Here is a 23,088-nt window from a genome sequence, read left to right as displayed (position 1 = left end):
CTTTCATTTGATTCAAGAACATCAATTGAGTTGTGTAAAGCATCGATTTTAGCATTCAGACGTTTATTATCAGTAACCAAAATGTTTCCTTCACTAAGCGTAATTTCACATTTGTCTTTCAAGATAACACTATCATCCTTAGACGTTACAAGTTCTCTTTGTAACGACTCTATCTTCAGCATGCAGTCTACAAAATGCGATCTAAGTCTAGTCAACTCACTATCCAACTTCTCACTAGTTGGCCTTGATCGTACTCTCCTGGGCCTCCCAATTGTTCTTTCAGGAATAACCATTATGTTAGGGTGCAACCTAGTGCTTCTTCTTCTTGTTGACATGACGGTTAACCTATTACATTTAACAGTGGATCATAAGTCAGTTGCTTTATTATACATTAATTTCAATATCACATTATGTGATTTTTGTGTATTTTCCATTGAAACTCTTGCATGAATCACAAAATTTCCCCACATAAAAAATATACTTTGCAAGGATTCGTTTAATACCAACATAATACATAATAGGCTTCATTATATCTTACATACAATGATTACATCCTTACTATATTTTTTTTTCTAGGTTTTTGGGAAATTACGATTCTATCAACTATTACATAAATGACTAAAATGCCTAAAATTTGCAAGGAGTTACAGACTCCAACTATAAGATCTATTCCCAAAATCCTAATCACACATAACATTACATGCTTAACTTCCATAATTACTCTTAGGTGTTCTTCTACCATTACATCAGACAGCCAATACTATATACCCGTTTGTACCATTCATTACTTAAATTCTTCCATTCATCCAAATCGCAAGTAGGAGTTCAATGCCCTTGTGATCTCAACAAGTTGTATCCCGGTCGCATCAAATATTCGATTAATAGCCACATTTTCCCTTTCATTGGCTCCCACCCTGATAAGAGTCGCTTGAGCTTGAAGATCGACTTCCATCATGTGGGTATCCTGGCAACAATCTCTGTGTCGAGTAACCCTCACATCTCCATCAATGTATTTTGATGTTGGGTCAGTTTGGTCTCCAATCTTCCGGCCCTCCAAGATAGGTGTATAGTGTTGTTTTCTCCCTCTTTGATTTCTCATGTCGTCACCCTTGCTTGCTTCTCCAGTTTCAATGTTCGGTCTAATAACATAGCCAAAGATCCAACGTAATCACCGGGTGGAGAACGCACTCCTGACCTTTACCCGTCCTCGTATCGAGTGGTGGTTCTCCCACCCAAGATCCTGTCCTCGGCAAACGCACAATCCAATTAGGATCTCTTAAACTCCTCCTCATGCTCTCAGATAGTCTATGACCATGCTTCTGAATTCCCCTATGGTTAAGAGTGGTTTTCGTAGCTGTTTGGTGGGTTTTCCCAGCCTTCCTTAAGATACTCCTATAAGGACTCGAAGGTGAGGTCCTGGGAGGAAGGACCACTTGGACTTCAATAGGTTCAATGTCTTCATCAAAATCAAATTTCTCTTTTTCTGCTTCCATTTCTTCACCTTCTGACGAATTTTCCATAGGTTCTTCTTCCTTTGAAGAGTCTTCCATCGCGATTAGTTGATTCCTCGTCTCTCGGTCGGGATAGCAGGGATCTCCGGCTAGATGAGGGGGCAAGCATGGGACTCCCTCCTTGTTTCTCCATGCACCCAAATATATATATATATATATATATATATATATATATACACACACACACACACACACACACATATATATATATATATATATATTGTTAAATATTAATAAAGAAAAATTTAATCTTATTTTCGTATAAAAAATACATAAGTTTAAGAAATATTCACATATTTTACTTCATGGCCCTTAATTCTCAGAAATTTTAATGTATTAACTACTATACATAAGTTAAATGGTCCATATGATCGGTCCATAATAAAATTAGGTGTGCAAGCTAGGTTTAGTTGTGGCACGACATATATCATATAAAACTTTAATTAAGTACTTTATCTTAAAATTTTAAATCTTAAAGTTCATTTTATCAATTGCTATGCTTTTAAGGTTAAACAGTATGACTTCCTTACTTTACTTAGACACGTATTATTTCTTAATGTTATCCTTTGTGTATTTACCGTTTTAGAGGACTAAACCTTTATCAGAGAAGTCTTCCCTAGGCTATAGTTGTATATCTTAAGAGAAATACCAATGGCGGCAGGAGAAATCAAAGATGGAGAAAACAACACTAAACATGTAGCTTGAATGGAGGAAAGATTGGAGACCCAACTGACCCAACATCAAAATACATTGATGGAGATGCGAGGGTGACTCGACACAGAGTTTGCTGCCAGGATGCAACAGGATACCCATATGATGGAAGTCGATCTTCAAGCTCAAGCGAATCTTATCAGGCTGGGACCCAATGAAGAGGAAATTGTGGCTATTAACGAATATTGGATGTGTTCGGGATACAACTTGTTGAAATCATAAGGGCATTGAACACCTACTTGAGATTTGGATTAATGGAAGAAATTAAGCAATGAATGGGACGAACGAGAATATTATATAGTCCATCTGATGTAATGGTAGAAGAACACCTAAGAGTAATTCTAGAAGTTAAGCAGGTAATGTTATGTATGATCAAGATTTTGGGAATAGATCTTATAGCAATAGTATGTAACCCCTTGCAAATTTTGGGCTGTTTAGCCATTTATGTAATAGTTGATAGAATCGTAATTTCCCAAATACCTAGACAAATTGTAGTAAGGATGTAATCGTTGTATGTAAGATATAATGAAGCCTGTTATGTATTATGTTGGTATGATCATGATTTTGGGAATAAATCTTATAATTTGTAGCAAGTAATGTTATGTATGATTTTGGGAATAGTTCTTATACTTTGCAAGCATTCGTTTAATACCAACATGATACATAATACACTTCATTATATCTTACATACAACAATTACATCCTTACTACAATTAATTCAAGGTTTTTGGGAAATTACGATTCTATCAATTATTACACAAATGGCTAAAAAGCCCAAAATTTGCAAGGAGTTACATACTCATGCTATAAGATCTATTCCCAAACAGTGAATGTGACGGACGGGTATATAGTATAGTACGTCTGATGTAATGGTAAAAGAACATCTAGGAGTAATTATGGAAGTTATACAGCTACTGTTATATGTGATAAGGATTTTAGGAATAGATCTTATAGGAGGAGTATGTAACTCCTCGCAAATTTTGGGCATTTTAGTCATTTATGTAATAGTTGATAGAATCGTAATTTCCCAAAAACCTAGAAAAAAATATAGTAAGGATGTAATCGTCGTATGTAAGATATAATGAAGCCTATTATGTATTATGTTGGTATTAAACGAATGCTTGCAAAGTATATTTTTTTATGTGGGGAAATTTTGTGATTCAAGCAAGAGTTGCAATGGAAAATACACAAAAATCCAAGGTTGTAGAAATCGCTCGACGTAGGCTAATCGGTGGACTGGGGTCAAGGGATTAATCGGTTAGGCGGGGATTAATCGGGGACCATTAATTATTAAAGAAATTATTAAAAATTTAATAAATATAACATTAATCCTAAGAATATAAACAAGTTAATAAATATAACATTAATACTTCAAAAACAGTATCACCACTCATCTAAAATCACAATATCACCACTCATCTAAAACAAGTTAATAAATATGTTTTCTTCAAAAAAAAAGCAAAAATCCCATAATCACCACTCATCTAAGTAAAATCACATATAAATAACAACAATTAACACATTAAACACCAAATTTATGATTTACACATACATTTACTCTCCACCCCATACCAAACAACATAATATGCATGACTCCAGGAACCTAATCAACATTGATTAACATAATAAAAGAATAAATTTGCTTCTTCATAAGAAAAACATGCTATTGCAATCCTTCATGTAAGCCCGATCATAGTCCAGAAACCTATTCCAATACCCTTGAAACTTTGGAATCCCTATTTCCAGCCACGACTTCAGATTCCCATTGTAATGAATCACAGCTGTTTTTTCAATCTCCTTGTCACTCGGGTTATACCCAAGCCCAACTACATACAAACAACCGAAAATCAATGAAGCTGTGAAGGCAAACAATTTCAAGGTGATTCCATTGACATTATCTTCTTAATGCTCAAGCTTAGTGTTATCAACTAACCGGAAAGGTATCAAGCTGAACCCTTGATTCACTTTTTTGGAAATATGCTTGATACCTTTTTCAGATTGCGAATCTGTACCACATTTTCATAAGCGATTACGATCTTTTATGTAATCGCTATCATCAATTTTCTAAATCACATCTGGGATTTCCAGTTAAACAGAAAACGAATTAGGTCAAATTCATAACTTTGAATCAACTCATATCTCATTTGTAGGTCAAATCGTGTGCCAGAGTCGGATCTTACCTGAACCAGTGAACAAACTTGAAGGAATTAGGGCTCGACGAAGGATTCCCAACCTTAAAGACAATGCCTTTCTACCGCCCTCGTGTGCTTGGAAGCTTCAGAAGGCGACGATGTGCTTGGAAGAAGAAGATGGCGACGGAGGAGGAGCATATGGTGTCGACGTTCACTTCATTCTTCCATTCATTCTTTGAGATGACTGAGCGAATTTCAAAAACGAAATCAGACTGAATGCGATGGGATGGCAAAATCGGAAGGAACCCTAGCATCAATTGACAACAACACCGAACAAAATAATCGACTAACCTTTATAGATCACCTTTTAGGTGTCGATGGGATCCCGAGAACCAGAGACGTGATGACGAACCAGAAGTTGTCACCGTCGGAAGAGGAGCATAAGTTGTCGTCGTCGGAAGAGAAGTCGCCGATACGATGATTGGAAGAGAAGCTAAGGTCGATGAGAAGTTGTCGCCGTTTCTCTTCATTCATTGAGTCTAGAGAGGGGATGCGGATTTTTTTTTGACTGCACATAAGATTGAATGAGAAATTGGAACTAACCCTAGCAATAATTTGTTATATTTTGACAATTTTGCCCTTGAAATGTTTTTAGATTACGTTGAGCTGAGTTGACCGATTTGAGCGCCTAGCTCCGCCTAGGTCCGATTATCCCCGGTTTTGACCGACTTTGACCCCTCCGATTACACAAGCCGATTACCTATAAACCTCTTCAGTCGAGGTCCGCCTAGCGCCTAGGCGCCGATTAATCGGTCGTCTAGGCCGATTTTTGCAACACTGCAAAAATCACATAACGTGATATTGAAATTAATGTATAATAAAGCAACTGACTTATGATCCATTTTTAAATGTAATAGGTTAACCGTCATGTCAACAAGTACAAGAAGCATTAGGTTTCACCCTAACATAACGACTATTCCCGTAAGAACAGCTGGGAGGCCCAGGAGAGTACGATTAAGGCTAACTAGTGAGAAGTTGGATAGTGAGTTGACTAGACTTAGATCACGTTTTGAAGACCGCAAGCTTAAGATAGAGTCGTTAGAAAGAGAAATTGTAATGTCTAAGGATGAGTGTGTTATCTTGAAAGACAAATGTGAAATTACACTTAGTAAAAGAGACATTTTGGTTACTGAAAATAAACGTCTGAATGCTAAAATCGATGCTTTACACAACTCAATTGATGTTCTTGAATCAAATGAAAGAATGAATCACAACTTTCGTCATCGAGGGTCCAAAGCACCCGGTCTTGGAAGTGAGTTTCCAAAACCAGTTGTTTGTCCCCTGAAGGAACCGCAAAACCTAACGTTCATGGGAGATGTTCAGAATCAGACATATTCGGATACTCCTTTCACACCATTGTCGTCCCTTCATGAGACATAAGACAAATTTCAATCACTAATTCCCGAGTTCACACCTATCACTATTAAATGTCCTGATTCCACGCATTTTTCGCCTCTGATATCCCTGAACCAGAATCAATCTTCAGAACCTATCATCAACATTGGTAGTACTAGGGTTTCCATTCCAAACTCCGGTCCTCCAAATAATTGTGTTGTTGAGGAAATCATTCCCCAGATAAATGGACATGACTCAGACCAATTCAATTTGTCTTGGTTGTATTTTGATAGTTAAGTAGAACTTAAGAGTGATGATGGTATCCGTCTGGCTCATGTGTTTCCAACTCCAATGTGGTTGCAAAATCAACTCTAGTACCACTCAAGCCTTGCTTCAACAACCCTTATATTGGATAGTCTTCCAAGTCATCATTTAACTCTCGGAAGAAACCCTGGCTGAATAAGAAAGATATTGTTCATCCAAAGACCGAATCTAGGAAAGCCCTTGAGAAAGAAACCAGGTCTAGGAAATGCTCTAGGTTTCTTGGAAAATCTGAAGAGAAAGTGCCTCAAACAGTTTGTCCAACTACTAGGACTCAAAACACCTTCACAACTATTAAGATTCTTAAGAGGCACTCCAATCCTGCTTGTTCAGTTGTCAAAAACACGCCTATCAATAATTCTGTGAAAAATGTTACTGTTGAGAACTCATCAAAGAAAACTGGCCCTCCTAGGACAGTTTCCTCTTCTGTGTTTATTGCTACCTCGGATGATATACTTTTCAAACCAACACGTTTTCCGAATTCAAATGTACCTACGAATGATGTAAACAAAGAAAGAGTTGTTCAGAACACTGTTTATCATAAGCCATCTAATTCTTCAAACCAAAAATTTGAATCGAAAATTAAATCTATAAAATCTATTGAAACTCCTATGAAAACAAACCTTCCTGCAACTCCTCGAATATTTTCCCCTCCGAGAAAAGCAGTGCCCAAACAATCAATTGTTGAATACGATTTTTTGATCAATGTAAAGACCCTGTCATTTTGCTTCTTTCCAAAAGACTCTCGGAAAATGTCTTTTGACATGCCAGTTGATCAGAAATCACAAACCAAGTCCAAAGCCCATGTTAAAGTCCCCAAATCTAACTCGGATCCTAAAAACTCCAAAACTCATTGATTTTGCAGGAATTTTGTGCTTCAGAACAAGGTACAATCTGGTATAGTGATAGTGCTTATTCTATTCACATGACTCGGCAGAAAGACTTTTTGTGTGATCTGAAGCTCGCTCCTAACGTTGGTTATGTAACTTATGGCAACAATTCAAGTTCACAAATTCGAGGTTATGGCGTCTTAACCAATGGCAATTTCTCTGTCTCCAATGTGGTGTATGTGGCTGATCTCAATTAGAATATGATTAGCGTCGCTCAACTCACCGATGCAAACCGCCGAGTTGAATTCTGTAAAAAGCATAGCTACGTTATGACAGAAGACCGAAAAGAATGTCTCATCAAATCAAATTGAATCAAGATTATGTATCATCTCGACATAAATATGATCATCGGAAAGCCTCAACTTTGTCTTCTTTCAAAGGTCATTCCTGATGTAAGTTGGTTATGGCATCGGAGGCTCGCTTATCTCAACTTCCGAAACATGAATAATTTGGTTTCTGATGAAATGGTTTGTGGTCTATCACTTCTCAAATTTGAAAACGATCATCTTTGTGCTACGCGTAAATGTAGGAAGCAATCCAAGAAAGGTCACCCTGTGATTATTGAAAAATCGATTTCGGAACCTCTAAAACTTCTTCATATCGGTCTATGTGGACCATCCACTATGGAAAGTTTACTTCACAAAAACTATATTCTTGTGATTTTAGATGACTACATAAGGTTTACTTGGGTCTTCTTCCTATGGCTTAAGTTTAAAACGACCTCTGAACTCATTACTTTCATTAAAGGAATAGAAGTTCTTGTTAAACTTCATGTTCAAAGAATCTGAAGTGACAATGGCTCTGAATTCACAAATTCCACCATTGAGAAATTTATCTTGGACAAAGGCATTGATCATAATTTATCTACTCCCTACACTCCTCAGCAAAACAGTGTAGTTAAAAGAAGAAACCGAACTTTCGTTGAAGCCGCTCGATTGATGTTGAACTTTGAAAACCTTCATCTTTATCTCTGAATCGAAGCTGTCTCGACTACCTGCTTCACTCAAAATTGAAGCATTATCAATTGTCATCTCAACATGACAACGTATAAAGCAATGAATGGTCGCAAGGCATGTATCTCGTTCCTACATGTTTTTGGTTGTAGATGTTTTTGTAACATCCCATTTTGAAGAGATTAATTAAATAATAAATCAGGAACCCCGAGAAGTAATTGTTATCATTATTTTATATTATTTGAGCCTAAAATCGAATAATAATTAATAAAGTGTTGGTTTCGGGGTGCCAAATGGGATACTTTTGATTTCCGAGGGTTAAGGAGTAAATATCGGAGTTAATCTGAGAAGGATTCTTGAAGCCAGGGTAGAAATGGTAATTTATGGATCTTAATTGAGAATAGTTTGTAGAGGAGGGGTTGTTTTGGAGTTTTTGGACTTATATTGAAAAGGATTATGGAGTCAAGGGCCAAATGGTAATTTTAGGACTTAAATTGAGAGAATAGGGATGGGGAGGTACTAGAAGTGTTATTATGGAATGAAGTTTATGGGATCAGGGTATATAAACCCGTCACCCATTAAACCCTAACCCTAATTGGGTTTTGCAGCCGCCAACTTCAATTCAACTCCCTCCAGCCGCCACCACCTCTTATTCCTCCGATCTCCGATGCTGCAACACCCCCACTGCCATCGAGTTACAACCGCCGTGAACAACCTGTTGTTGGCGTCGAGGACCACCCGGAAAACCTACGTACGGAGTTGCTATCGCCGCTCAGATCGTCAATGAGCTCATGAATGGGCATCTCTCTGCTGCTGATGTTGTTTCGCCTTGGAGATGCCACCGATAACACCGATGGTAGGCGTTGTTGTCACTCGCGACTAGCCACTGCCACTGTTGGACGTCGGGGACGATCGGGAGAGATGATTGGAGCCGCCACCTTGTTGTAGAGGTCGTAATCCCCAACCATTGCCGCCGCAGATGCTACTGATGAAGACGAGGACCACCGACGCGTCCGTTCCTCTGCCATTGTAGCTGTCGTTCGAAGCGTCCGCCGATGTGGGAGAGTTCTGCCGCCAAGGGCCGCCGCCGCTGCCCGCTTTTCATGTTCCTGCTGCCGTCGCTGCCCACCTCAGGTGGGTGTTGGGTCTATTTCCGGGAAGGAATGTGCGTATACTGCTACTTTAGGGTGTTAATTTCGTGTGTGGGTGGCTATCTTAGCCGGAATCTCTATTAGGCCACCATCACCACCATGAGGTGGTGGCTGCCACCGTGAACAGCCGCCTACCGCCATTAGTTGGCTATGTTTGTGTGTATGTTTATTAGTATGTGTGAGTGTGTGTGTTAATTGGATGGTGTTGTAAATTGTAACAAAATGGAATAATGGAAAAGAAAATCTGTCACCACCACCGTAGGGTGGTGGTTGCCGCCTCCTGCCGCCACTGACCGCCGTGTCGGGTGGCGGTGTGCTTTGATTGTGTTCGGACATCGTTTGAGGGATGTTTGGCCAATGTGGGACCAAAGAAACCCTAATGGGCCAATAAGGCCCAATGTGACCTAAAAGCCCAATCAATGGACTAATGGGCTAGTATTGGGTTAGATAACCCTAATTAGGGTTTGGAAAACCCTAATTGCAAAAATCGTTTGGGACACACACGAGAAATTAATTATTAAACCTGAGATAATAATTAATAATCATTGAAAAACTAGCTTAAGGCAATAATGGACTTAATGGATTAAGTCCTTAATGGGTTAAGTAAGAAACACTTAACCCTAATCATCATTTCATGTGAAAACCCTAATTTTGGGATTATGGGCTTGGACTTATAGGGACCCACATTTGGGCCATTGGAATGGAATCGTGCATTAAGCCCAATCACACCATATGACTTGTGTAGTAAAGTGAGGGACTTAATGGATTAAGTCCTTAATGGGTTAAGTGAGAAACACTTAACCCTAATTGTCATTTGATGTGCACAAAAGTACCCACTAATTTTAATATTTATAACCTAACAAAATTAACTATCTATGCACTTATAGGCAGTGTACCTAGTCAGATTACAGTATAGCTTGGGTAAGTCGGGTGTCGATCACAGGGAACGGTGTTCTAATTAATTTATTTACTATTAAATTAACCTAATTTATTAACAAATTTAAAAGGGGTTTTATCTGATTTTACAAGATCAGATGAACTTAAATCAAATTCAATAAGTAAAAACACACACTCTTGTTTAGTTTGAATCCACTTCTCCCTTATGGCTAGCTAATGATTACGGATTATTAAGTTGGTTTTAGTTGTATTAGTAATTTAGTTCTAACTTTACCAATAATTAACTAATTCATGTCAAACCATGTATGTTCACACATAATTAAACACATAACTAATTATGAATGTAAATATGCTATGTAAGATTTGTAATATAAACGCAATTATGGTCACAATACACGTTCTCTAGCACAGCTAAGCTTATTTACTCTAATTGCTAACTAAGATTGGTCAATCCTAGCTCTAACAATTCAATGTTCACTAAATCATTAGGTAAACAAGTTCATGCAGTTTAATGGTCACTAAGCTACACAGAACATGCAAATAAGCAATTAGATAAACAAATAATAACATGCTAGGTCATACAAATCAAACACAAGCAAATTTTACCAACTAAGATCAATCCATAATCATATAACTATTCATAAGTTCAAAGCTTCATCTAGCTAAACAAGAGTAGCTAGATTCAGCTGCTCATCATAGTAATTAAACTAACACAGCTAAAACTAATGAAAGACATGTTCTAAAAATAAACCTTTACTTCTTTTGGTGTTGAAAACCCTTTTCCAGAACCTTTCTTTCGTTCTTATTCGTCTCTTGGAACTCTTTTTCTTCTGCAAAAAGTCCTCCTCTTCGTAATAATCATAAGAACTTATATAATACTCAAAAACTCGCGCCACGTTGTGGCCAGGTTGCGCCACGTCGTGGGCTTTAAGAAATCCGTATCCTTCAAGGAAATCCTCCGCGTCGCGATGCTTATCTTCTGGAACACCCATGCCACGTCGTGGGCTTCATCGCCACGTCGTGAATTTAGCTCTTATCGTGAATTTACTATTTCCTTGTCTTCCAAGCCTCCCATGTTCCCCATTTCGTCACCTTTGGTCCCTTTCTTCGAAAATCCTTTGTCTTGACTGAAATTAACAATTTAAACTCATAAGTATCATTATTCTAAACATATTATCAATTTATTAATAAAAATGTACTTAAATACTGCCTAAAAATAAGTATAAATATGGCAATATCAAAATACCCCACACTTAGGTTTTGCTTGCCCTCAAGCAAATTTCAACTTAATTCTTAATTACTAAAACTACACAGAACAATCCGACTCTAGTTCAGCCATTATGCCAAAACCTCAACGCATGCATTTGTGTCTAAAATTCTCCTAAAGTACCCCCCCATACTTTAAATACTCACAATCTTCATAAACACTCGCCCACTTTTCCCGAACGATGCTCATTTTATGCAACCCTCCGAATCCATCCGCAGAAAACCTCCTAACCTCAAGGTATTTTTAGTTGAGCAACCTAAGCATACATAAACTAGAATTACAATTTTTTCGATACCACTATGGAGCTCTTTTTGGAATTCTTCAATTCTTTTACATTTGATCTTTAATTTCTTTGAATTCACCACCTTTGTTGATTTGATTTCTGGTATCTTCAACTTTTTGAATTTCTTGGAATTTTGATCTTTTGATCTTCACTTTATTTGCTCCAAAATTCATCAAACTTTACTCGTAATTCTCTCTCTCTTTTTTTTTTTACATGTACCTCAATTTTTTCACTCAAAACCTACATGCTTAAGCAGAGGCGCTCAACCTCAACCTTTATTGGTTAACGATAATAATTTTCCTGGATACATTTCAGGTTTAGGCTGCTAAACATATTGCATCCCTCAAACCAAGCGGGGTTGTGTTTTTGTTCCATGATTTCACTAAAATAAGGGAGGCCACAGATGAACTATAACGTGTATTGGCTCAACTAAACATTTGAACTTTCATCAGATCATCCCGCATAATACTAGCAATTATAGCTCACATTATTACTACTAGATTCAATTAATAAAAATTGTAATTTTCAAAATTTTCTAGCAATTTACTTTTTCTACCCCTACCCCACACTTATTTCATACAATGCCCTCATTGTATGTATAAAAACAAATCAAAATTAAAGAAAAGGGAGAAAAAGGAACAAACTCCCCTGGGCTAGTGGCGTAAGCATCTCCAAAAGCGTGGACAATGTACAATTGGACTTCCAAAAAGAGAAACTCGGTGTAGAACTGGTTGAATACGTAAATAAACCACGAACCGGACTCGAAACTTCAATTCGTCAAAGTGGGTATTTGTAAGGAAAAATGTGGCAATGATAAACTGGATCACGTCGTGATATGGGTTGAATCAGCGAACACCAAAAAGCTAAACTACCATAAACTGCAAGAGCGCCACGACGTGGCACAAGGAGTCCACGTCGAGGAAACTGAACCTCGGCAAAAAATGACTTGTTTGATTTATTTACTCTAGCAGCTTTGACCAATGGCTAACTGGTTTCCGACGCTTCTATGCAAATATATATTTCCCATCTATAACCTTCTCTCCTAATAAACCCCACACTTATCTTGAATTGTGGTTCCGACTCACGACTCTAAGCTTCCTTGACTAGACAAACACGGCTCGAAAGGTAACCTTCTATGCTCCTTAGAATTCCAACGCTAATCTGAAAAATTAGATCAAACCAAAAGAAAAATAAAGTAACATAATAGTCTTAATAAAGTTTTACATCACACACTAAAGTTAACATAAAAACTACTCAAAAACAGAACAAAAGAAATAAAATCAATCATCATCTCGATCTTGTGCTCCACTCGGCCCTGCTCCATCATCTTGCGGACGCCATAGCTCCTCCCATGTCGGAAAATAGGGATACTGTGGTGGCATAGAGGGTGGTCGGGTCACACCCAAATGTGAATAAATACCCTCAGTAAGCTGGGTATGGTAAATAGCATGACCTCGTAGATTATCCAAATACGTTCCCACCCGACTCTGAAAGGGGTCGGTGGGCACTCCTTGCACATACTGCGAAGCAGCACGCTCTCGTTCGCCCTCACCTCTAGCCCGCACATTCCGACGCCTCGGCCTGGCTGGTGGCTGCTGTCCCGGCTGCACCTCCTCCTGCTCGTCATCGATCGGTGGTATAACAAAACGACCCCCGATATTCACCACCGCTCGCATCACCCCCAAGACTTGAATGGTCAAGTCTGTGTCCGGGAATCGAGTGAGATTCCTCACAAAGTCATGGGTCAAAATTTGATATGACCTAGCCAGGCGAGTAACCAAATGTCCCCCAGTAATCGGACTCCCAGGCCTAGAATTGGCCGCTTTCTTCCCCATAAACCTCGCCAACATATAAGGCAAATCACAGCAAACCCCCGGGGTAATAAGTGTCCATAAATAAAATAGATTCTGGATGGGGACCTTATCACCATGATGCTTGTGATTGATTGAAAACGTGATAAGGCGGTGCAAAAATCGGAAAACAGGATTCCGTATTTATGACTCACTCGAGTCACGAGTGTTGTACTCATGGTTAGAAATGCCCCACCAAAACTGCACATCCAAAGTACCCGGAGTAAAATCCCGCACGCATCCAAGCAAGAAAGGAATAAAAAACGGAGATTGCATCTCCACTTCCGTATAGAGCCCCATACGCCAAGCAAACTCCCGAAGACTACACTCACGATATACACCCCCCAGACGAAACACAAGTGCCCTATTGTAGGTGACATCAAGGGTGCGCTCTTCAAAACATACAGTAGAGAAAAATTCTACCGACAATTCCTGGTACACGGGTTCTTGAATGGCGAATAAATACCTCCACCCGTGACAAGTGAACGAAAATTGATCTCCAACATAAGTCTTCGACCAATAACGGTCCAGCTCCACTACCATTCCCACTCTACCAAGCCATCCCCAATCAATAATTGGGGCTATTGCAAACTCCCTATTGTATAACCATCCAAGTCGATTCTCGTAGGTTGTTAGCAACGGTCGGGGGATGTTTTGAGGAAACTGGTATAGAGGATGTATGCTTGCTACATCTATCGGGTCTCCCTCCTGCTGGACAGCTCGTCGTGGTCCCATTTCTGCAAACAAAAGCAAAGCAAAGCAGCAAACAAATAACACATTAAAACATATATAAATGGTCTGCCAGAAGTCACGACGTGGCCAGGATGCGCCACGTCGTGGGTCACGTCGAACCCAGACTCTGAATCGGTCATGTTTACATGCGATTTCCATAAAAATAGTTCTTGGGGTTTGTTCCTATGGACTTTTAAATAACATGCCATCTAAAATCGGACACTAGATTCAACCAATTTCGTGAATCATTCAAACCCTAATCACTAAAACTTGGAATAATTGCATTATAATGAGTAAAACACATACCAAATGGAGTAATTAGCAAGATCTTGCAAGGAATTTGGAAGTCTAATAAGAAATTGGCAGTGGGGTTGTGATGTTCCCGTGAGTGCGGCAGTCTCCAAGTGGGGATAAGGGGTTTCTCGGTCAAATGGTTTTAAGCGATTGGTCCCCCCCTGATTTTTAAAGGCCACGACGTGGCAGGCTATGCCCACGGCGTGGACCTTAAATTTCTTAAGATCGCGCATTATAGTTTAACCCACGACGTGGCTGGCTATGCCCACGTCGTGGGAGCTGTCAGATGCCAAATTTTAATAATATTCATCTTATTAACTGATTTCTTTGCAAATCATTCATTACTTAAAGTTCCCTACAGCTATTTCTCTACTTATTACCGGTTTTTAGATGATGAATTGATGTCTTTCCTAATTAAAAAGAAAATTAAAAAAAAAAAAAGAAATTGCAAACCAAACTCGGGTTGCCTCCCGAGAAGCGCTTCTTTTTCTTGGAGTCTTGAGCTGGACTCCGTGCCTTCTACGTTGACTCTTCGGAAGAGCCTACCACCAGGATCTTTTGTTCCTTGAACCGCCGTTTATAAGCTTGAACTCTCCTTTTATACGCCTTCTTTGAATTTTCCTTTTTAGCTTTTCCATCTTCTTCATGCTTGCGTTTTGTGCCCTTTGTGTGTTCCTTGCACTCCATAGCGTCCCCCTCTTCTTTCACCACCGACCTTGTTACTGTTGAAGTGACTTCCTCTTCATCACTTGTCATTTTCTCGTCCTCTTTGCTCACCCAAGAAGGCGGGTTCTTGTAAGCTATGACTTCAATCAAATACGGAACAGATGCCCTTGGTTTTGTCCTTTTGTCTTGATGAACTGCCTTTATCTCTTCTTCCATAAGCTTTTCCAATTCTTCTAGTTCATTCTCCTCATTAATCGTGAACACCTCTTCTTTATCTTCTTGAAAGTCATTTCTTATCCCGAAGACTTCTTGTTCATCCCCAACCCTCAAAGTGAGCTTGGACTCGCGGATATCAACCAGGGCACCAGCAGTGTTAAGCAATGGCCGGCCAAGGATTATCGGAACATCCGTGTCTTCTTTCATGTCCAAGACTACAAAATCTATTGGAAAAACAAATTTTCCAATTTTCACCAAAATATCCTCCACTATGCCTCGGGGTTGTGTCACCGAACGGTTCGCCATGTGAATCTTCATTTTTGTAGCCTTCATCTTCTGAATCTCCAATTTTTGATACAATGAAAAAGGCATTAGATTAATGCTAGCCCCGGAATCGGCTAAAGCATTAACCTTCATTTTATTCCCAAACTCGCATGGAAGAGTGAGGCGTCCAGGATCCCCCATCTTTTCTGGTGTTTCTCCCAACACAACTTTTGAAATTTGCTCACTTAGAATCACTGTAGACTGCTTCTTTAATTGCCTTCGTGTATCTATCAAGTCTTGCAGTAGTTTCTGGTTCTCGGAAGCTTTGGATAAGGACTCAACAAAAGGAGTATTAATTGGAATCCCTTTCACATGCTTCACAAAGTCTAAATGTTCCTTCTCTAGTTGACTAAGTGCTGCATGTGTGGGAAATGGCATAGGTGGATGATAATCTGGAATAGGCTCAAAAGATTTTTTCTCAGACTTGCGCCACGTCGTGGCGAGCTTGGTTCATCATTTTCTCCATCTTTGATCCTTGATTTCTTGGGCTGCTGCTGTTCTTCTTCCAACGTCTCCAGGAATTCAGATATTGTATCTTTTTCAGTATCGATGGCCATTACGTGAGATTGGGCTTTTACTTCGGAATTCTTCGGGGACAATTTTTCATGAACTAAAGTGGCTAGTTGACCAAATTGTACTTCAAGGTTATGGATGGAGGCTTGCTGGTTCTTTATCAATGTTTGTTGTTCCATGATAGCGGAATCTGTGGCATCATGTCTCTTTTCCGAAGCCTCCATGAACTTCATCAAAATGGTCTCTAGGTCGGTTTTCTTCTCGATTGGTGGCTGCTCCTTTTGGTAAAAGCCTCGACCTGTCTGCCTATACTTCTCTTCTTTTTGCTTTTTATACTCTTCATATGGCAGCCACTCCTTCTTCGGTTTCCTCCAGTCGTCATCAAACTTATCCCCATTAGAGTAGCACACTTGAGCTTTTCTGTTCCCAAACTCATCCATATTACAGTCCTTGGTCAAGTGTGGACCACTGCATCGCTCGCACCCCACTCTTATGGCATGTATCGACTGGTCCATTTGTGTTATCCGGCGATCCATGTTATTTAGCATGGCCATGTCAGCTGCAATTTCTTCAGTTTGGGCCCCTCCTCCGCCTTTACTTCCGTCTCGCCTCGGGTTATGGTATTCACGGGAGTGTTTCGCGAATTCTTCAATTAGCTCCTTGACCTCCCTTGGATTTTTCTTTGTCAACGGTCCTTGAGAATCAAGGAGTTGTCTTGTCTTCACATTGACCCCATCATAAAAGATTGACATCTCTTGCTGCACATTTAGGTCATGTTGAGGGCAATTTCTGAGTAAGCCCTTGTACCGCTCCCATGCTTCGTATAGTGACTCCCCCGGTTGTTGCTCAAAGTTGGCTATCGCCTTCTTAAGTTTGGCTATCTTGGATGGCGGGCAGAACTGGTCCAGGAATTGCTCACGCATTTGAGCCCATGTGGTGATTGTACCCGGTGGGAGTGCTTTTAACCACTCCTTAGCAGCTCCTTTGAAGGTGATAGGAAGCATCCTAAGCAAGACTGTATTTCTGGTGACATTTGGGACATTGAAGTAATCCGCAATGTCGTTGACTTCGTCTAGATGCTTAAAAGCATCCTCATGATCCTTCCCGAAAAACGGGATGTCCTTCAGTGCTGTCAATATGTGTCCCTTCAGCTCGAATGTGGCAGTGGCAGGTATTGCAGGTTAGACTAAACCAGGGCCCATATCTTATCGGATACGCTTCTTGTATGCTCCCATGGACATTTCTTCAATTGCTGCCATCTCGCTCCTTGGCTCGTTCTCGGGTTCACTTGTGTGTTCTTCAAATTCTGGCTCGGTGTCGCTTTCGGACTCGGTTTGCACGGGTGTATGATCCAAATGCTCAAGATTGCTCTTGTGCTTCGCTGATGAACTTGACTCTCCTGTCTTCTTTCCCGATTTCCTAGAGAAGGCTGACTTCAATTCTTGTAAGGGCGTCTTTTTCTTGTGAAGTGCAGACTCGGGGTCTTCCACTGGTGGCACCAAGTGTGTGTTTGAGCTTCTGGTCATGAACTCCTGCAACTTGCTAAACTAAAACGTAAAACTGAACTAAAATAAGTAAAACTAACTACAAACTAAAATTTTAAAAATTCTGTCTGTCCACGACGTGGCAAGTATGTGGCCACGTCGTGGACTCTGTGATTAATTTAATGTAAATAAATAAGCTAAAAACTAAGCCGTTCCCCGGCAACGGCGCCAAAAACTTGATGTGCACAAAAGTACCCACTAATTTTAATATTTATAACCTAACAAACTTAACTATCTATGCACTTATAGGCAGTGTACCTAGTCAGATTACAGTTTAGCTTGGGTAAGTCGGGTGTCGATCACAGGGAACGGTGTTCTAATTAATTTACTTACTATTAAATTAACCTAATTTATTAACAAATTTAAAAGGGGTTTTATCTGATTTTACAAGATCAGATGAACTTAAATCAAATTCAATAAGTAAAAACACACACTCTTGTTTAGTTTGAATCCACTTCTCCCTTATGGCTAGCTAATGATTACGGATTTTTAAGTTGGTTTTAGTTGTATTAGTAATTTAGTTCTAACTTTACCAATAATTAACTAATTCATGTCAAACCATGTATGTTCACACATAATTAAACACATAACTAATTATGAATGTAAATATGCTATGTAAAATTTGTAATATAAACGCAATTATGGTCACAATACACGTTCTCTAGCACAGCTAAGCTTATTTACTATAATTGCTAACTAAGATTGGTCAATCCTAGCTCTAACAATTCAATGTTCACTAAATCATTAGGTAAACAAGTTCATGCAGTTTAATGGTCACTAAGCTACACAGAACATGCAAATAAGCAATTAGATAAACAAATAATAACATGCTAGGTCATACAAATCAAACACAAGCAAATTTTACCAACTAAGCTCAATCCATAATCATATAACTATTCATAAGTTCAAAGCTTCATCTAGCTAAACAAGAGTAGCTAGATTCAGCTGCTCATCATAGTAATTAAACTAACACAGCTAAAACTAATGAAAGACATGTTCTAAAAATAAACCTTTACTTCTTTTGGTGTTGAAAACCCTCTTCCAGAACCTTTCTTTCGTTCTTATTCGTCTCCTGGAACTCTTTTTCTTCTGCAAAAAGTCCTCCTCTTCGTAATAATCATAAGAACTTATATAATACTCAAAAACTCGCGCCACGTCGTGGCCAGGTTACGCCACGTCGTGGGCTTTAAGAAATCCGTATCCTTCAAGGAAATCCTCCGCGTCGCGATGCTTATCTTCTGGAACACCCATGCCACGTCGTGGGCTTCATCGCCACGTCGTGAATTTAGCTCTTATCGTGAATTTACTATTTCCTTGTCTTCCAAGCCTCCCGTGTTCTCCATTTCATCACCTTTGGTCCCTTTCTTCGAAAATCCTTTGTATTGACTGAAATTAACAATTTAAACTCATAAGTATCATTATTCTAAACATATTATCAATTTATTAATAAAAATGTACTTAAATATTGCCTAAAAATAAGTATAAATATGGCAATATCATCATTTTATGTGAAACCCTAATTTCACTTGGACTTTGTGTTGGGCCTTTCTATCAGGCTTTGGCGATTGGACTATTAATGGGCTTTGCAAGAATAAACAAATGGACTAAATAATCATATGAGGTTTAAAACAAGGCCCATGTGAGAGTCTTGGGCCCAATTTGGAAAATTGGGCCATAGATTGGCCATAACTAAGTCTGTAAGATTATGTGAAATTGGGCCATATGTTGGGCCTTGGCCCATTACTTGACTTTTGGGCTTTTGGAGTGTGAGTTGGACTTTAGGCTTGGAACCCAATTATTAATTGGGTATTGTTTGATGTTGGCAGTTCGGAAATCTGTCAATCAGCAGCTGGAGTGTACCTGCGGGACTTCAGCAGTGTCAGGTGAGTTCTCCTCACTATATCAACAAGGTCTAAGGCACCAAGGTCGGCCCTTTATGGATTGTTTTCGGATTATTGCATGTTATGCTTACTGATTTACATCCTAGTAGTTAGGATGGCGATATGCTATGCTTTAGTGACCCGGTTGGGTCGGTATCCTCGTATATAGGACGATGTTATGTTAGTGACCTGTTAGGTCGATATCCTGGTTATAGGATTGTTGCTATGCTCTGTGATCTGTTATATCGGTTTGACTGTTATATATATATATACATGCTAGTGTTATATGATGTCTATGTGCACATGATTGTCCTGGTTATAGGATGATACTATGTTAGTGACCGGTTAGGTATGTATCCCGGTTATTAGGATGTTGCGATGATTGGTGATTTGTTAGATCGGTTTGACTGTTATATGAAATGAACTAGCGTATGATATTTATGTGCACATGTTTGTTTGATTGGGGGTTGGGTTGAGGCGGTCCTGCTTTGTGTTGTAGGCCAACATACCCGGCGAGCGGTCCGGATAGGCTGTAGGCCCTGCGTGGCGGTCCAGACGTCTCGAAGGCTCAGAGAGCAGTCTAGATAGACTGAAGGCCTGTGAGGCGGTCCAGTCAGGCTGATGACTCATTATGCATGTTGTTATGTATTTGTTATATGATATGGTTATGTTTGTATGGCGTTGGTATTTTGGGGAAACTCACTAAGCCTTCGAGGTTACATTTATCGATTGTTGTTTCAGGTATTCTGATGATCGCAAGAAGGCGAAGGCGTGATCGTGCACCTTCTTACATTTTCATGATTGATTCTAGGGATACTCTGATGTTTAAACTATTTAGAAAGTAAATTGTAATAACTTAATGGTTTAAATGTTTTAAAAAGTTTTAAATTGGCTTGAATTTTACGAGTGTTATAGTTTTATCAAGAATAAGCATGATCAACTCACCAAGTTTCAACTAAAAGCAGACAAAACCATATTTCTAGGTTACTTAGCAAAGTCTAAAGCATATAGAGTTCTGAATTGTAGAAGTCATGTAATTAAAGAAATCTTTGATATCACTTTTGATGACAAATTTGTTTGGAACTCAGATCTCACTCATGTTACAACTCATATCATGGAGTCCGATGCTCCATCTCTGGGGTCTATGAATCCTTAAATCATTTATGAATTTGATTTTGAAAGATTTTTTGGACCATCTGAAACCGCTCTTTGTTTGGAATCTTGATCAAGACCGTTCTCATCTGTCACTCTGGTTTCTCAAAATGTATCTGGTCCGACCCCAACCTTTCCTCCATTAGATTCCGATGCATTTCAACCTTCTCAGGTGGAGGGGAGAATAGTCATCCAACCCTCTAATAAAATCTTGAAGGATTTCAATATGCAACAGATCAATTCTCCGAATTGGATCCCATTCCGAACAACAATGAAGATGATGCCAACTTCTTTGACTTTCTGAACGATGACGATGTTGACATATCTGGTTGAGAAGTTCAAGGGGAGCATCAACCTCAAATTCAAACCTTTAAGGGGGAGCAACACAACCCCATTGTTGACATCAGATCAACCGTTGCACAAGAACTTTCGAGATTGCATATATGGACGAAGGATCATCCTCCAAATCAAGTCATTGGAAATCTCAACGCTGGTGTTCAAACTCGCTCAGCTACCAACATTCAAAATGAATTTCACTTCTTTGCATCTATTTCTACAGTTAAACCAAAATCCATCAAGGAAGGTTTAGAACATTCAGACTGGATTACAACCATGCAAGAAGAGTTAGCAAATTTTGATAGAAATCAAGTGTGGACTATTGTCCCTCCTCCTCAGGATCACCCTATTGTTGGCGCAAGATGGATCTTCCAAAACAAACTTGACAATGTTGGAGTCATAATTAGAAACAAAGCAAGATTGGTGGCCAAACGATTTACTCAGATCGAAGGACTCGACTATGACGAGACCTTTGCTCCTATTGCTCTTCTTGAAGCCATTCAAATCTTCCTCGCTTATGCTACTCATAAAGGCTTCAAAGTTTACTAAATGGACGTTAAAAACGCCTGTCTCAATGGTGAATGTAACACCCGTCATTTGAGGTAATATTTATTTTTAAAATATTTGTAATTTATTTGTTTGGGCTAAGGAATGATTAATGGATTATTGAGTGGGCTTAGCAAGTGGGCCGATAAGAATGGGCTAGCCGAAGACGTACACTAGGCGTCAGTCTGGCATATATAAGGCGTAGAGTCACATTGGATGCGCAGGGGGGGGTGCATATGCACAATGTACACAAGCAGACTCCAAACCCTAATTTTTAGGGTTTAATCCATATAAATACAACATTATGGCTTAAACCCAAGCCTCCTTACCAGCCCCTCAACCTCAGAAACCCTAGATAGCCTCCCTTCGCTCATTATTGTGTGTGTTTGGCCTTGTGAAGCTTGTTTTGGAGCTTAGAAGCTTGAAAGAAGAATGGAGAAGATAGTGAAGAGGAACTTGAGTATCTTAAGCTCATAGATATGGGATATCATCATCATTTGGGACTCTTTGGAGGTATAAAGTTCACAACTTTCTTCATGTATGCATAGATCTAGAGTAGTGATGTTTTAGACCCTTTTGGTCCCAAGAATGGATCTTTATGACTCAAATTCGTTTCTAGGCCTAGGGTTGCCACCCTTAGTGATATATGAGTCCTATAAGTAGTAAAGTTTTGATCTTTAAGGTATTTTGTGACCATGCATGAGTTTTGGTCATTTCCATGGAAGTTAGATGCTATAAACCATGTTTGGTTCATTTTGTGGGTTGCAAGCCACCGAGTAACCAAATTTATGAGTTAAGACATGTTAATGGACTTGGATCTATATTTCGGACTTAATGTCTTAAGGGATTAAGCAGTTTTGAAGAATATGGCTTAACAGGGTAGTACGTTGGGTGTACACGCCAATATGCGCAGTGTACAAGCCATGCAAGCTGTACGCGTAGCGTACAGAGGAATAAGCTCAGCGAACTCTCAAGATTTGGGCTTCATGTCTTTTAGGCCTCGGATTGGGCCAAATCTTTGGACTTATCAGCTGTTGGGCCTTAATGGGCCATAAGGAGTTAGTTTTTGGGTCAAGGACATATTTGGGCTTTTGGAAAGATCTATTTGAGGAGTTGGGCCCAATTTAGAATATTGGGCCATTAGTGGGCTTGGAAAGATAAAATGGAATTAGGCTTTGGATATGGTCCAAATTAGACAAGAGGTAAATAGTCATTTTACCCTAAGGAGTGTTATAGATTTTGACTAAGTGTTGTTATGATAATGATAGTTGGGGAGTCGTTGGAGCAGCCGTTGGGGATTCCTTGCCGTGTGATTCGACACTTTGTTTTGCGAGGTGTGTTACCTTCCAGTAGAAGTGGGTCGAAGGCACCAATGTCAGCCCACTAGTATTGATTAGAGTTGAGATGATTGTCTTTTTGATAATTGTCTGGTATGCCACTATCTGTTACGCTTTATGTGCTAGTATGTTATGTTATTATTGTGTAGTGGTAGGGGTTAAATAGTCACCGGTTACTAGTTGAAAG

The 23,088-nt window shown here is 39.4% G+C and overlaps 1 long non-coding RNA gene and 1 other non-coding gene across 3 annotated transcripts; one reads left to right on the top strand and one right to left on the bottom strand.

Moving 5' to 3' along the window:
• Positions 1–3,644: 3,644 nt before the first annotated feature.
• On the bottom strand, positions 3,645–4,912 carry LOC145051825 (uncharacterized). Of its 2 annotated transcripts, XR_013683839.1 has the most exons (4): positions 4,706–4,912; positions 4,403–4,598; positions 4,156–4,228; positions 3,645–4,048 (listed from the first exon to the last, which is right to left on the bottom strand). It is a non-coding gene; the product is annotated as an uncharacterized LOC145051825 (long non-coding RNA). The 2 variants fall into 2 exon arrangements; XR_013683838.1 differs by having other exon boundaries at positions 3,645–4,228.
• An 11,962-nt stretch (positions 4,913–16,874) lies between these two features.
• Positions 16,875–16,981, top strand: LOC145055918 (small nucleolar RNA R71). The gene has a single exon (XR_013685464.1). It is a non-coding gene; the product is annotated as a small nucleolar RNA R71 (small nucleolar RNA).
• The last annotated feature ends 6,107 nt before the right edge of the window (positions 16,982–23,088 follow it).

Source organism: Lactuca serriola, chromosome 5 (assembly GCF_051521515.1).
Source record: "Lactuca serriola cultivar US96UC23 chromosome 5, Lser_US96UC23_V15, whole genome shotgun sequence".
In the NCBI taxonomy this organism is placed as follows: domain Eukaryota; kingdom Viridiplantae; phylum Streptophyta; class Magnoliopsida; order Asterales; family Asteraceae; genus Lactuca; species Lactuca serriola.
The sequence above is the reverse complement of the archived record's forward strand: the minus strand, read 5'-3'. Positions and strand labels throughout refer to the sequence as shown.